Genomic DNA, 16,388 nt, shown 5'->3' with positions numbered 1-16,388 from the left:
TTCAAATAGTTGAAACACCTGAATATCAAGGCTACTTTATGATTCTAACATTGTTTACAGATTAATTTTAGCTTCTTTTAAAATCAAACTTTGTATATTTTATTCATTTTTAAATTAAGTTCAATATTATTTAATCAATGCTATATAATTAATAGAAGTCAAAAATCACATTTACCTGTACCTTTTTGTTTTCCTGCAAGAGCAAGCCTGAAGGCAGTGGGCCTCATAGCCTAAGCCTGACAGTTTGTTTTAATTATATTGTAATTCATTTCCTCAAGCTATGACTTATTTCTTTCCATCTCCAGGTCTAATCTACATAACCATATTAACAGAACATAGTGAAACATAATTCTCACTCATTAAAAAATGCAGATGCTAAATGTCATGCATTTACATTTTGAAACAGTGATTTCCTCCTATCTACTTGATCTTATTTCGCTTTTAAAAAGTGATTTCCCAGGAGCTGACGCATAGGAAAACCAGGGAAGCAACTTTACAGCAAGCATTTTCTTCAACCACATAGAGATAAGCGTTCTGCTTGTAACTCCTTATTTTCATGTAATGCCTCAGATGACATGCTGATGAGAACTAGCTGTCCTCAGTACCTATGACAAAGTGGTTGAGGGACATTATTTGTGATCATTTCAAGGGCTTTTTATTTTTCCAACGAAACCTCTGTTACACATCTCCTTTCCATGTGAGATATCATTTTGTCTGATTTGCTAGAGGCAGAAATGTATTTGTACATCAAAAGGAAATGCTGTCCAAAGGCTGTTGATGAAAAAAAAAATGAGACCAAGGAATCCTAGGTTCAAAGCATCCAAATGTTCACCATCTGTTAACTTTTCTCTGTCCTCCTAGAACAAAAATGCAATCTATTGAACAAAGCATAAGCCTAGGAATTGGCAAAAGCAGGAGCTGGATGGCTATTGTGGTGGTTTGAATGAGAATGGGACCTTAGGCTCATAGTTTGAATGTTTGGTCACTGGGGAGGGGGCTGAGTGGCACTATTGAAAGGCTTAGGAGGTGTGGCCTTGGAGGAAGTATGTTGGCAATGGGAGCAGGGAAGAGGGGAGCTTTGAAGTTTGAAAAAGCCCACTCCACGCCCAGGGTCTCTCTCTTCCTGAAGCCTGTGGATCTGGATGTGGAAATCTCAGCTACTTCTCCAGCACTATGTCTGCTGCCTGCTCCTATACCCTCTATCATGATGATAATAGACAAAACTTCTGAAACTGTAAGCAAGCCCCAATTAAATTCTTTCGTTTATAAACTGCGTGTGGTGGTGCATGCCTTTAATCCCAGCACAGCACTTGGGGAGGCAGAGGCAGGCAGATCTCTGTGAGTTAGAGGCCAGCCTGGTCTATGTGAGTCCAGGATAGCCAAGGCTGCCTACAGAAACCCTGTCTTAAAAAGCAAGAGAGACAGAGAGAAATAAAGAAAGAAAGAAAGAAAGAAAGAAAGAAAGAAAGAAAGAAAGGAAGGAAGGAAGGAAGGAAGGAGGAAAGAAAGAAAGAAAGAAAGAAAGAAAAAAGAAAGAAAGAAAGAAGAAAGAAAGAAAGAAGAGAGAAAAGGAAGGAAAAGAAAAGAAATAAAGAAAAGGAGTTGTCATGGTTATGGTGTCTCTTCATAGCAATAGAACATTGACTAAGGCAGCTAATATGGGCTTTGCCAATCAGGGGAACAAATGTTAACAGAAATCTCGAGTGTATCATTGAGTCTTTATTTTACTTTCTAATACTCCTGAGTGTAGGAGACTGTAGATGTTAGTATTTAGTCAGCCTGCTTCTGGGTTGCCTAGCAACCTATGTTGGCATCATGTGTCATCTGCCAGGTAGCCATATCTGGCAGGCAATGGTTAAGTTGCTCCTTAAAAGGATCAACCCACCACTTTGTTGCTCTCTTGCCCTCTTGCCCTCTTACTCTCTCGCTCTCCTGCTCTCTCCCCTTTCTCTGTCTGGGTGCTCCCTCCCTTCCCCCTATCATGCCTCACTCTCTCCTCTCTCTCTCTTCATCTTCATCTAATAAACCTCTTTCATATTAAGTCTGTTCTATTAATGGTGCTTTGGCTGGGAAGGGCTTTTCTGGTAGCACCTGGTCTGGTCACACCAGGAACCCTTAATAGGACCATGATGCCTGCAACAGATTTTTCTTCTGCCCTATCTATCCCTAACCACAACTCAACCATATATGCTTTAAAACCTACACTTTCTCTCAACTGCCCTGCCCTTATAGTACACACCTGTCCCTCTGCTCAAGGCCACTCAGACTTGGTGAAATGCCATGTGCTCTGAGCACCCAGTATTCCCAGGCAGTCTCTCATCTAAGTACTAACTAGGCCCAACCCCTCTTAGCTTCCAAGATCAGAGGAGACTGGGCATGTTAGATACAAAGGCCTAAGAAAAATGTTGTTTGAAGGTCTAAGAAAGTATTTAAAGCTTGGTAAATGCAAGTTATAAATATTTGAGTGTCTAAGAAACTGTTTTAAGATTTCTAAATGCATGTTATAAAGGTTGCAAGATCTAAGGTGATTTAAGGTATCCTAAATAGATAAAGATGCTTAATATTTCTTCCTGTTGCTATGCTACTGTTATATTGACTGTCCAGAGCTTTAACCTTTATCAATAGAGCTATGATTTATTAATCTAACTCTAATATAAAAACATTAAACTATACCACCCACTATCATGGTTCCAAGCTCAAGATTTTAAATCTCCAAATTGTGTAATCATACTAAAGGTGAAGATCAAGTAAACTTTTACCTCTTCCACTTCACAAGAAGCTCCTGCCTTTGCAGAACTCACCTTAAAGAATGTTTATGCTGTTAACACAAATGTGTATGTTTACTGCCTTTTTCCATAATGTATATTTCACTACAAATTACAATTATGATGCTAACATGTCTAAAGTTTTATCTCCTTTGTGAAACTTAAAAGTAATTCCTGTAAGCTTCAGGAAATAACCTGAATCCACCTCTCAGATCAGTTGGGCTCGAGATAAATACTGCACTTAGTGCCTATCTCAGAGGGTGGGATTTCTCCCCTTTCCCTGGTTTTGGGACTTCCCTTTTCTGGCTACCTGACTGCTACATTCCTGCATCCAACACCAGCTGATTGGTGAGTCTTCCCTTCTGGTTGATATCAATTCCTGGCTATCAATTGCTACATTCATACATCCAAAACCAGCCATTTGGTGAGTCTTCACTTCTGTTTGGTGCAAATGCTTCCCACGCTCTCACAAACCTAAAACCAAACCCTTCATCGAGGACTGTCTTCTCTCTTGGGTAAGATTTTCCCTCTACCAGCATCGTTTCTCTCCCTCCCTGTCTCACTCATCTACAAAAATCCTAGTGCTAGGTAAACCGTGTCTGCTACAGGCAACTGTGCCATGGTCTCTGGCCAACACCGAGGAGCTGTTGGATCGAATTGCACCAATCTACTCTACTGAGTCCAACCTTGCACTTGGGATGCCTTGACAGGTCACTGACTCCTACCTGCCCAGTGAGAATAGTCCACTCATCTGTTCCTACAGATTCTCCTCTGGGATGTCTTGTGGAGAATTTCAGATTTCTATACCTAGTGCTTGCTGTAAGGGCCTCTCATCTTACACACCTTTGTAACCAAACTCGGCCTCAATTTCCTTAGATAACAGATCCAAAGCAAAGCCTTTTTAATTACTGCTGATGATTGGGTAAAAGTTCCCTCAGGTGCAAGACCCAGGTGTTTCCTACATCCACAGCAGTGCCAAGGCAGCTACCACAGGTGTCCCAGTCTGACCTCACAGACTTCCGTCAAGCTGGGACTGCACTTTCCCTCCCAGATGTTTTCATAGACCCTGGGCAGCTTCAAACCAGCCTGTTCTTCCTGGACTTGGCCAACATTTCAGCCTTTTGACCTCCCTACAGCGCCCCCCACTGTCAGAAGGAAGGAGCCAGAATAGAATCTATGCCCATTATTCAGTTATTATTAACAAGAAGCTGGAATGGTGTGCTTCAGGCCCAGGACAAGTAGCTCCAGATTTTCCCAGCATTCCTCAGTCCCTACCTGCTGCCTTGCATGGCTGGCAATTATCTACTGGCAACCATCTACCCTGAACTTTCCAGGACAGAGGCTTTTCCTCCTCCTCTTGACCATGTAGTCTGGACATTTTGTTGATTTTTTTTTTCTCTCTCTCTTACTCCCTTGCATGGCAAGCTGCTTCCAATGAACCTAAATTTATATAATTTAACTTGCCTTACATGAAAATCAGCCCAAGCTTCTCATTTTTTAGTTATAAATAAAGGGAAGAATATTAGTATTTAGGCAGCCTGTTTCTGGGTTGCTTAGCAACCTATGTCATCAGGTGTCACCAGCCCAGTAGCTACACCTGGCAGGCAATGGTTAAGTTGCTCCTTAAAAGGATCAACCACCATAGTAAGGGGAACAGGGACTATTTCTGACAGGAACTCAATGGCTGGCTTTTTTACCCCCCCCCCCAAGGGAGGAGCAGTTCTATTAGGCCACAGAGGAGGACTTTGCAGCCAGTCCTGAAGATACCTGATAAAATAAGATCAGATGAATAGGGAGGATCTCCCCTATCAGTGGACTTGGAAAGGGACAGGGAAGAGATGAGGGAGGGAGGGTAGGATTGGGAGGGAATGAGGGATGGGAATACAGCTGGGATACAGAGTTAATAGAATGTAACTGATAAGAAAAAATAAAAATTAAAAATAAAATAAAATTAAATTAAATTTAAAAAAGGATCAACCACCACTTTGTTGCTCTCTTGCCCTCTTGCCCTCTTGCCCTCTTGCCTTCTTGCCCTCTTGCCCTCTTGCCATCTTACTCTCTCCCCTTTCTCTGTTAGGGCTCCCCCTTCCCTCTATCATGTCTCTTTTTCTCCTTCTCTCTTCATCGCCATCTAATAAAACTCTTTCATATAAAATCTGTGCTCATCATTTCATTGGTCCTAACAGTAGACTCACACATATTTACTAGTGTTGCACGGTGTAAAGAGATTCTCCAGCTTTAGCTAATTTTCATTGTCAGACCCACCCCTCTTCTAATATACACAGAAAGACACATATTTCCTTAAAAACATTAACAAAATAAGGTAAATCGAACCTGAGGAAAGATGCTTGAGGTTGATTTCTATTTTTCATACCACACATACATGCACACACGAGAGAGAGAGAGAAACACCCATAGGCACATGTATACCCACACGAAGAAACACGCAGTGTAGCTAGCTTAAGAGCTAGACATGACAGGTCTAAACTAAATTTCAGATAACTTTCTGAAAGAGGTAGAACTGCAAAGTGAGCAGGTGATCCTTTAGTTAGGTAATTCGGGAGGAGGGGGTGAAATACTCTTTCATGCCAAGGAGTATTCAAATAGAAAAAAAAATTTTTTAAATTTTTCATCAATTACACTTTATTCATTCTGCATCCCCCCATAAGCCCCTCCCTCCTCCCCTCCCAATCCCACCCTCCCTCCTCCCTCTGCTTGCATGCCACTCCCCAAGTCCACTGATAGGGGAGGTTCTCCTCTCCTTTTTGATCTTAGTCTATCAGTTCACATCAAAAGTGGCTGCATTGTCCTCTACTATGGCCTGGTAAGGCTGCTCCCCCCCAGAGGGAGGTGATCAAAGAGCAGGCCAATCAGATTATGTCAGAGGCAGTCCCTCTTCACATTACTATGTAACGCAATTGGACTCTGAACTGCCCTGGGCTACATCTGTGCAGGGGTTCTGGGTTATCTCCATGAATAGTCCTTGGTTGGAGTATGAGTCTCTGGGAAGTTCCCTGTGTTCATATTTTCTTGTTCTGTTGCTCTCCTTGTGGAGACCCTGTCCTCTCCAGCTCTTACTATTTCCCAGTTCTTACCTAAAATTCCGTTCACTCTGCCCAAGAGTTGCCCATCAGGCTCAGCATCTGCGTTGATAGTCTGAAGGGCAGAGGCTTTCAAAGGCCCTCTGTGGTAGGATCCTAGGTTGTTTCCTGTTTTCTTCTTCTTCTGATGTCCATCCTCTTTGCCTTTCTGGATGGGGATTGGACATTTTTGTTAGGGTCCTCTCTCTTGCTTAGTTTCTTTAGATGCACAGGTTTTAGTGGGTTTGTCCTATGTTGTATGTCTATATGAGTGAGTATATACCATGTGTGTCTTTTTGCTTCTGGGACAACTCACTCAGAATGATCCTTTCCAGATCCCACCATTTACCTGCAAATTTCATGATTTCCTTATTTTTCATTGCTGAGTAATATTCCATTGTGTAGATGTACCACAATTTCTGCATCCATTCTTCAGTTGAGGGGCATCTGGGTTGTTTCCAGCTTCTGGCTATTACAAATAAATCTTCTACAAACATGGTTGAGCAAATGTCCTTTTTGTGTTCTTGAGCCTCATTTGGATATATGCCCAGTAGTGGTATGGCTGGATCTTGAGGAAGTGCTATTCCTAGTTGTCTGAGAAAGCGCCAGATTGATTTCCAGAGTGGTTGTACAAGTTTACATTCCCTCCAGCAGTGGAGAAGGGTTCCCTTTCTCCACAACCTCTCCAGCATATGTTGTCACTTGAGTTTTTGATCTTGGCCATTCTCATGGGTGTAAGGTGAAATCTCAGCGTTGTTTTGATTTGCATTTCCCTAATGGCTAGTGAGGTTGAGCATTTCTTTAAGTGCTTCTCTGCCATTCGGTATTCCTCTACAGAGAATTCTCTGTTTAGCTCTGTTCCCCATTTTTTAAGTGGATTACTTGGTTTGCTGCTTTTCAGCTTCTTTAGTTCTTTATATATACAAAAAATCAGTAGCCCTCCTGTATACAAAAGACAAAAGGGCTGAGAAAGAAATTAGGGAAACAACACCCTTCACAATAGCCACAAATGACATAAGGTCCTCGGAGTAACTCTAACCAAGGAAGTCAAAGACTTGTATGAAAAAAATTTCAAATCTCTGAAGAAAGAATTAGAAGAAGATATGAGAAGATGGAAAGATCTCCCATGCTCATGGCTTGGCAAGATTAACATAGTAAAAATGGCCATCTTACCAAAAGCAATCTACAGATTCAATGCAATGCCCATCAAATTACCAACACAATTCTTTACAGACCTGGAAAAAAAAATTCTCAACTTCATATGGAATAACAAGAAACCCAGAATTGCTAAAACAATCCTCTACAATAAAAGATCTTCTGGAGGTATCTCCATCCCTGATCTTAAGTTGTACTATAGAGCAACAGTTTTAAAAACTGCATGGTACTGGCATAGAAATAGAATGGTGGATCAATGGAACCGAACAGAGGACCCAGAAATAAACCCACAAACTTATGGACACCTGATTTTTGACAAAGATGCCAAAACCATACAATGGAAAAAAGAGAGCATCTTCAACAAATGGTGCTGGTCTAACTGGATGTCTACATGTAGAAAAATAAAAATAGATCCATACTTATCACCCTGCACAAAACTAAAGTGTAAGTGGATCAAAGACCTCAACATAAAACCAGACACACTAAATCTGTTAGAAAAAAAAGTGGGAAATACCCTAGAACTCATTGGTACAGGAGACAACTTTCTGAACAGAACACCACAGAACAGCACAGGCTCTAAGAGCAACAATCAATAAATGGGACCTCATGGAACTGAAAAGCTTCTGTAAAGCAAAGGACACCGTCATCAAAACAAAGTGACTGCCTACAGATTGGGAAAGAATCTTCACCAACCCTTTATCTGACAGAGGACTCATATCCAGTATATATAAAGAAAAAAAATTTAAAAAAAACAAAAAGAAAAGGAAAAGTCATCAGGTACCATGAGGTGGAAGTATGTAAGAGCATAAAGACCTTAATAATGAATAGCAAGCAGTGTGTACTTTGAGCATTCATTAAGAGTGCACTCTCTCTCTGTCTGTCTATCTGTCTGTCGGCCTGTTTGTCTCTGTCTAATTCTATCTCTTGTTTAGAGACGAGGCATTTCAATGTAGCTCTGAGTGGCCTGGAATGTCAGATGGACCAGGAAGAAGTCACACTTTTAGTGATCCTCTGCCTCTGTCTCACAGGTTCATGATTTTTGTCATGAGCTACAACACCCAGCCAGCATCATTTCCCCCTATAGTAGTGTTAATCAATTGCCCAAATCAGAGGCCTCTCGTTATATGTACTTAGGAGTATAACCCTAGAAATGCCTGTTTGGTAGAGCTTCCTCTGTATTCTCACTATCAAAGCTTCACATCTCCTGGAACTAAATATAAAAGCCTTTTGCCTGGTTAATAGTGTTCATTGTGCCCTGAGCCCATTCTAATCTCTGTATTATCACTCCTCTGCTACATATATTTACACACACACACACACACACACACACACACTCAGTTCTCAGTTGACTACAGATTTATTTAAAAGTCTTTACATGTGAAGGTTCTCATCCGTGCATGTGTGTGTAAATGGAGGCAAGAAGTTTTCTTCCACTTCTCCCTACCCTTCATACTTTCGGAGACAGGTCTTTTCTCTGAACATGGAGCTCACCAATTTTCTGAACTAGGATCAGCTTGTCTCCACTCCAGTGATGCAGTCACAAATGCACACCACCACATCCAGTTTCTATGTGAGTGTAGGGGATCTGAACTCCTGCGCTCATGTTTACTCTGCAGGCACTAAACCACCTTACGTCAAAGTTTACTTTACTGCCCCAAACTCTTCCAATCAAGCCCCTCTCATTCTATCAAGCCTTTCTAACATCATACAATATGGTGCATCTTTTAAAACTCTAGTACTTTTTGATATTTCCTGAAACTTGAATGGCCATGCTATTCCTTTTAGGCAAACTCTTGTTTGCCATGATTCAATTTAAATGGTTGTTTCCATCAATCTCCTTTTCTGAGCTGTCCTGACTTGACTTACCAGTTTATCATTTCTCTCCCCCCCTTGGCATGTTGCAGACTATTCTACTAAGCACAAATTATATGATAATCATGCTTTCATAGTTGCCAGTAGACTGTGAATTCAAACTCACATTCAATTTATGATTCTGGTTGACAAGAGCCTATATCTAAACTCTGAAGACCACCACACTTAATTGGTATAATGACCACCACACTAGAAAGAGTATGTCCTGTTCATGTCCAAATTTCTGGGGTGTGTGAATGTTAAAGAAAAAAAAAGAGAGAGATGAGAGATGCAGCTGGGTCTGGTGTTCCTATCTACGGAGAAGGCTGAGGCAGGAAGGTGCTGTGTTCTAGCCATCTTGGACTGCAAGAGGATTCATGCTAGTCTGGGCAACTTGCTGAAACTATCCCAAAGTTGAAAAAATTAGAAAGGGCAGGGATATAGCTTACTGACAGAGTATTTACCATGCTGTAACAGGTACTAGGTTCAATCCTCAGTACCAATGGGATGGGAGGGAGGATAAAAAGTGTTTTTATAAATCTAATTAAATTAAGGATCATTAAAGAGCATGATCCTATGTGATTTAGTGGGTCCTAGATTCAAGGATCATTAGAAGACAGAGGCATAACGATAAATGACAGAAAAGGAAGAGAAGGGTCAATGTGACTATGAAGGAGGCGAATATACCAGTGTGGACTCAAGTCAAGGGGTGCCATCAGCTACCCAAACCTGAAAGAGGCAAGGAGCCCCCAGAGGGGAGAAGCATGGTCCTATCCTGATTTGGAACATCTGCCACCAGGACCTTACAGCAAATTTCAGTCATTTTTAAATCATCTAACTTGTGGTAATTTCTTACTGGAGTCAAGAGGATACTAATATAAAGACCAACAGAATATCAATCTCTCTGTTGCTTATCACTCACAGAAAGAAAATTGTCAAGTTATAGAGTAAATCTTGTATACACATTTAAAATCACCAAACAATGAAACAAAAGGGAAAGCCACAAAATCCATACGTTACATTTCATGTTCTTTTTCAAAATGTCTTCTAAAATTAGAACAAACTTCCTTTGTACCATCCATGCACTCATTTATACATATGCATGGATTGATCCTTTCGTGAGTGCTAAGAACTCTGGTTAGGCATTTCAAAGTATTTATTACCCACCTGGATGCTGTCAGGAATCTTAAAGAGAAATAATTGTTTGCAGATGTGTTGATAGAGACTTACAGGTTTTAATAATCTGTTCGAAAGGAGAAGGGAGTGACAGAGGCCTGTTTTGGAATAGAAATCTCATAAAGCCAGCCTGTTGGCTGAGGCTGCCCACCCTTTTCACACGCAGCCAATTTAGATAGTTGGCGTTAGAAAGAATGTTATGTTCAGCACATCTTCTTGTTCCAGAATCCAGAAGTTAGCTGAGAATTAAGTAAATATTCTTATGCAATTTCATATTAGAAGAATGGTTTTGGTTTTATTGTTTTTATACAAAGCATGTTTAGTTACATTTATATGGTAAATATTTGTCCAGGATTTCATCCTCTGACTTTGAAATAATGAAATAACCATCCTGGTAGGTTTCTATTAAAGTTCAAGAGTCTATTTAATCCAAACTAAATTAATAATAATATTTAATTTAGGTAAAGATGGTAGGATTTGAGCTTTGACTAGGAAATGCAATTCTACATTGTACAAGAATAGTTTTGCTACTAGTTGCCTTCACGTTTTTTTTAGTTTTGCCCCATCTCCTTCTTTATTCTTTGAGACTATAAAAACCAATTTTGTTGTTATATTTTTTGAGATCAGGTTTGTAGATATATGGTTGCAGGAATATCAACGTGATTATCTTCTCTGTCAAAGAAAGAATAACAGTCTCACACACTGAAGGTTTATGGCAGGCTAGACCCCAAAGCATTTATAGAGCCAGGGAGAGATGAGGAAGAGATGGCAGGAGGCCATTGACTTCTGAGAAGCTATCTTCCAAAATCTTACAGTGTGTGCAAATAGACTGCCATTAACCACAAGTAATTACATTATTTTAGCCTGAGCTGCTTTTGAGGCAGGCTATTTGTTAATGTCCTTATTTGCTTTTAAGATCAATGTTTCATAAACAAAACCACGTTTATGCTAAATCGAACACTAAATCCACACTCCCAAAACAAAGCTAGATGTTTTTACATAACTAGTTTTGTCTTATCTTATCAAGAATATATATATTTATTTATTTATATAATTTGTATGGTATCAGACTGTCACTTATCAGAATGCAGTTCTCAATTCCTGCCAATGTGGTACCATGAAAGAATACTGGGAGAGTAAGGTGATGGCTCAGTGGGTCAGAGTGTTTGCTGTAAAAACAACGACACCTGAGTTCAGGACAGATTGGTGAAACAGAGCCAATGACAGAAAAAATGTTTACTGAGAAGGGGAAAGGCAGCAGAGCTAACATTCCTGAAAGAATACAGAAAGACTGGAAACCACAAAATAAAGGTGGTTAAACAAAATAATTTTTGACACACCTCTTTGATTCAAATTCACACATAAATAAAGGCTTCCCAATCAAAATAAATATTTCTGTGTTTGGGGGGGTGCGCGTGTGTATGTAGAACTATAAGTGATAAATGGAGCTAAAGCTGTGTGCAGGCAAGTGTTCTGGACTTCTAAAGTAACTATTTGTAGGATCTGGATCAGTAGAATGCAAATCAGACTCATAGATCAGGAGGATGGGATAGGCTTGAAAAATATTACTATATTGCTTGGGACCTTGACTTATTTTCAAGAGTCAAACCTAGCATTTTACATGGTTGAAGTCATGTGACTAAGACCTCTATCAGTATCTTATTATGGGATGAAAAACAAAACAAAGCAATTAACTTTATAAAATCTGCCCCTGGACCAACATTCAGGCATAGAACAGGCATCCACACACTGGAGTTGTCAGTCTTCAACTTTCCTTTCAGCCAAATATACTGTGGTGAAATTATCTGTGATCAGGATATAAGTCTACCCTCCATATCTTGATGACCTCGAAGTTTATATTTCTAGCTTTACAGTTCTTCTTTGAACGCATTTAGTTGTCCACGTGAAAGTTCCAAATAACAATTCTCCCTTTCGTGCTAAACCTGGTTCCTCCATGCTCACTCTCTGATTACCTCCACACTTAACCGCTCAGAACCACAACGGCATCATATCTCACCTCAGCTCCACAGTGGTCCCCATGATCTTACTGCAGCCATACTATAGTCTGTTCTGGGCACATGTACCTATGAGATGTGGCCACTCGTTTCCTATTACTCACTGGTTTGAAGTATAGAAGCCTCCCATCTATCTTGAACAAAAGCCAACCTTTTTTACAGTGTTTTTTTATTTTATTTACTTATTATTTTTTTTTTCAATTTGATGTCTATTTGAGCTGTCTTAAACTGTTCTACCTTACTCTTCTACCTCATCTTTCTGGACACTGGTGCCATGTGAATTTGAACATGCATTTTTCTCTTTCATTTGTTTTTAAATTTGAGCAAAATGTGCTTTTCTAAAGACCCACAATGCCTCTCATCAAACACTATACTTACCTATCTGGATCTAGTTCTGTTTATGTCTATGTCTATATCTGTAGATAGATAGACAAATATCTTCAAACTCACTAATATTTATCTTCAAACACACTATTATACATATATTTATACAAATACATATATACGTATCTATCTTCAAACTCCCTAAAATATGCTCAAACTCATTAATATAATATAAATACTTATTAATATTTGTGAGGCATTTCTGAACATTAGGATAACAATTGCAAATCTGACAATAAACGGGCTCTACTTTCATCTCATTTTTCTCCTTAACACGTTATGTCACTTCACTTAGTAGCTAATATACACATACAATTCATTCATATGTGGTCTGTCTCTCCATTGTCAAAATTGTTAAGCCTTGTGAGATCAGATATTTAAGAGAATGCCTTTAAATCATTCATTTACCACTATGTGCCTAGGAGTTTGCCAACTACTGCTAGGTTCTCTGAAAATATTTATAGTATGAATAAATGATATTCGAATCAGTGGAGGGAAAAAATAAAAACTCTCGTCACTGAAAATGAGCCTGTGAATCAAAACTTCAATGAATTTGAATATACTTTCTGCTAAGACAGCCAAATCAAAAACATTGTTTGGGGGTAAAAGGAAAATTCATTATGATACATAGTCTATGACACCATTTAGGTGAAGCCTGAAAAAAGAAAAAAATGATGTTGTGAATTATTTGAACACCATGCATATGTGCTAAAACTATTGACTATGCTAACAAATACTGAGTAAGAATAAGAAATGAAACAGGTTTTGCTTGTAGTGGGGAAGAGCGAGGACTGTTTGTGAATAAGCTTGCAGGATTTCTGTTTTCTCCGAAGGCACTATATGAGACTAAATAAAACAAGCCTGTGCAATTCCAGCAACTTTCTGCGGGATGAGATATGAAGGGCAAATAGTGAGATACTGAGGTTCTAAGGTTAGGTGAGGTTGAGAGACGGAACAAAGACAGACTGCCTGAATAAAGCAGAGGGGGGGGTAATGGTTAACTCATGGGAGCTTTGCTCTTTCTGAAAATTATCATCCCAAAATGATAATTTTGCAGGACGTTCAGGAGACTCAACATCATTTTTTTGGGATGTTCTGGCTGTTTCCAGTCACACAACTGGCAGCTTCTCCCAGGCATCCCTGAGCATTGGAAAAAAAACTTTGGAGCAGTTGGGTGTACTTTCAGAGGGTGCATCATCATGTGTAACTTGATGGCCAATGCTGACTTGGAGTCCCAGAGCTCTATTCAAATATCGCAAGAATGAAGGTACTACAGCTTTCATTACTTTTTGTAGCCTTGGTCAGACATTCATCCTTTGCCTACCCATAGCTCCTCCACTTGCTGGGCTACCTAACGATTTAACTCCAACCTTTAGTAGCCTCCAAACCCCAATGTGAGCAAATAGCTTGGGAAGGGGCTCTCTGTTAAGCCTCACTCATAGTAAACACTTTGTGAAAGTAGGACCCTTTAAAGCAAACAAAATCATTTATTAAAATGCATTTTGTCATGACTGGGATAAAATATGCTAATGGCTCACTGTGAGAGCAAGAACCATGCAGAGTAATAAATCACAGGTCAGAGACCTCTTAAAGCTCACTGCCTTAGCAGCCAGTGGTACAGCTGCCCCTTCAGAACACTGCTAAAGGGACACTTGGTTTGCCTGTGGTGAGAGGGACAACGTCTTCAGTAACCTGACATAGAATCTCCTATTACACATTCATGCCTGGTTTTTGTTTTGTTTTGTTTTGCATCTAGAACTTCCATCTTTATATCTTCCAATGTAATTTACCCCAATCTTCTAAAACCAATATGAACACTTCATGCCTTTTATAATTTTCCCAGACAAAAATTTCCTTTCTCTTGTTTTTTTTCAACATTCTTTGCCCCTCTTTTATTGATTCTTTGTGAGTTTCACATCATGCACCCCAGTCCCACTCATCTTCTTGTCCCCTCATATCTACCCTGTGCCCTTGTAAACCCCCCCAAAATAAACACACACACAGAAAATACACACATAAACAACAACAAAGCATAGAAACTATAGTAAGTCACAGTGTGTCCCACAGTATATCCCTCTGTCCACACATATCTCCTTACAAATGTTCATTGAAATGAGCCATTGGTCTGTTTTGAGACCTCTGCCTTCTGTGATACAATCAATATTGGAACCTCAATGGAACTTCTCCCAGTTATCCTATTGCTGCCCCATGTCATGGAGATCCCACAGCTTTTGAACAGTAGGACTGGCCCTTTCATGCATCTCAATTGTTCACAGATAGTGATTTTTGGGTGGACCAATTCAGAGCCCTGAATTTGGGCCTGGGTGGTAACTGAGGTGATCATCTCTCTTATATGTACCACCAGGGTGAGTTCTCCAGCACTGCTACAGCTAGGCCACCCAATGCCATCAGCAGCAGGAGGCAGGGCCATCTCTCCTGCTCTTATGCCCTCAGGCAGACTCACCTGCACCCAAGCCTCCAGAGCCAGCGCCACTGTGTTGCCCATGCAAAGTCCAGGGCCTGCTTTCCTGAGTGCTACAGCCAGTGAGGGGCAGGGCCAGCTCTCCCATTCGAATGATCCTAGATTCCCCTCTCCCAGCTCCTACAGGTTGTGGGGTGGGGGATAGGAGGCAGGGGGATGGTGATTACACCGGCACCATTGCATCCCAGAGGAGTGGTCAGGCCAGGTCTTTCATTCTCCGGCCCTCAGGGCTGGCTCACCTGCACCTTCTCACCAAGGCCAGCTCTACTGTGCTGGGGAGTACTGAGATGGAGAGTCCTGCAGCCACTGAGGGCAGGGCCAGTGTCTTATTTAATGTCATCCCCCTACCTCCTTGCCTTATGACCCCAGGGCCAATTTTTCCAAATGCTGCAAATAGTGAGAGCAGGGAGAGGGGAGAAGCAGCGGCATAGTTCCAGCACCCATACCACCTCAGAGCAGAGTAGCACGGCCAGCTCTACCTTTCTGTCCTCAGAGCTGGCTCACCTTCTACCCATTGACCAAGGCAACCTTCACTGTGCTGCCTGGGGGAGGCGTAGCCAGTTACGCGCAGCACATGGACTTCCATGTAGTTCAGTAGCTATGTCTTCCAGTAGTAATATGAGCCATGAACATGGACACAGACCCCTGCTGCTGCCTGCTCACCAGACCTCACTATCGCCTCCGGTGGCAGTGCTCACCTCTCACCACAGGTTAGTCCTCTCCAGTTCCATCTCTCTTCATAATGCTTAAGGTGCTTTACTTCTCTCTGTCTCCCATCTGACCAGCACACACTCGCACATGGTGATGGCTCCTGCTGCAAACTGGTCACGCAACAGGCAGCCCCCTGAGCCACATCATCCATCCATGTTTGTGGACTGGTGGAAAGTGGGTGTCTATGGCCCACTTGTGCCATGCAAGCTGGAGGAGAGGTCTGTGGGTGGCATGGCCTTCTTCAGGCTTCTGTCTGTCTTCCTCCTTCTATGCTGCACTGCCTACATTTGATTTTATTTGATTTTTATGAGTCCTTGGTATAAGATAGCTTTGGCTACCGAACCAGGCATCAAGCTAGGATGAACAAAGGACTGCCATCTGCTCTGGTCCTGACTGATAGAAGAATAACACCACCAACAAGGTGTCTCTTTGCCTATTGTCAGAGGGGATGTTAATGGTTTTATTTCTTCTTTTTTGACATATAGACTTTGCCTTTTGTATAAAGAGTTTATTCCATATTTAGAACAAAATTCCAACATGTTTTCTCTTTGAAAAATGTTTTAAGACCAAGTAACCATCAAATTAACCTCAACTGAAACAATGTGCATTTTTCCAAAAAAGAATATGGTGGTTTTTCCATAGTGTGTGGTTCTCTTCTGTCTTCAAGAAAATATCTCTTTGAAGTTAGCTGTGAACACGTGACTTGTTGAACAGAAAAGTAAGAAAGGACATGGAGTTTGTGTGTCACTTCTGAGATGATGCATCTATC

General features: G+C 40.8%; 1 non-coding gene across 1 annotated transcript; it reads right to left on the bottom strand.

Annotated features, from left to right (window-relative positions):
- Window positions 1–15,923: 15,923 nt before the first annotated feature.
- LOC132648826 (small nucleolar RNA SNORA48) lies at window positions 15,924–16,063 on the bottom strand. Its single transcript, XR_009587229.1, has one exon. It is a non-coding gene; the product is annotated as a small nucleolar RNA SNORA48 (small nucleolar RNA).
- Window positions 16,064–16,388: the final 325 nt, after the last annotated feature.

Source organism: Meriones unguiculatus, chromosome 17 (assembly GCF_030254825.1).
Source record: "Meriones unguiculatus strain TT.TT164.6M chromosome 17, Bangor_MerUng_6.1, whole genome shotgun sequence".
In the NCBI taxonomy this organism is placed as follows: domain Eukaryota; kingdom Metazoa; phylum Chordata; class Mammalia; order Rodentia; family Muridae; genus Meriones; species Meriones unguiculatus.
This window is presented reverse-complemented; position numbering and strand designations above follow the sequence as displayed.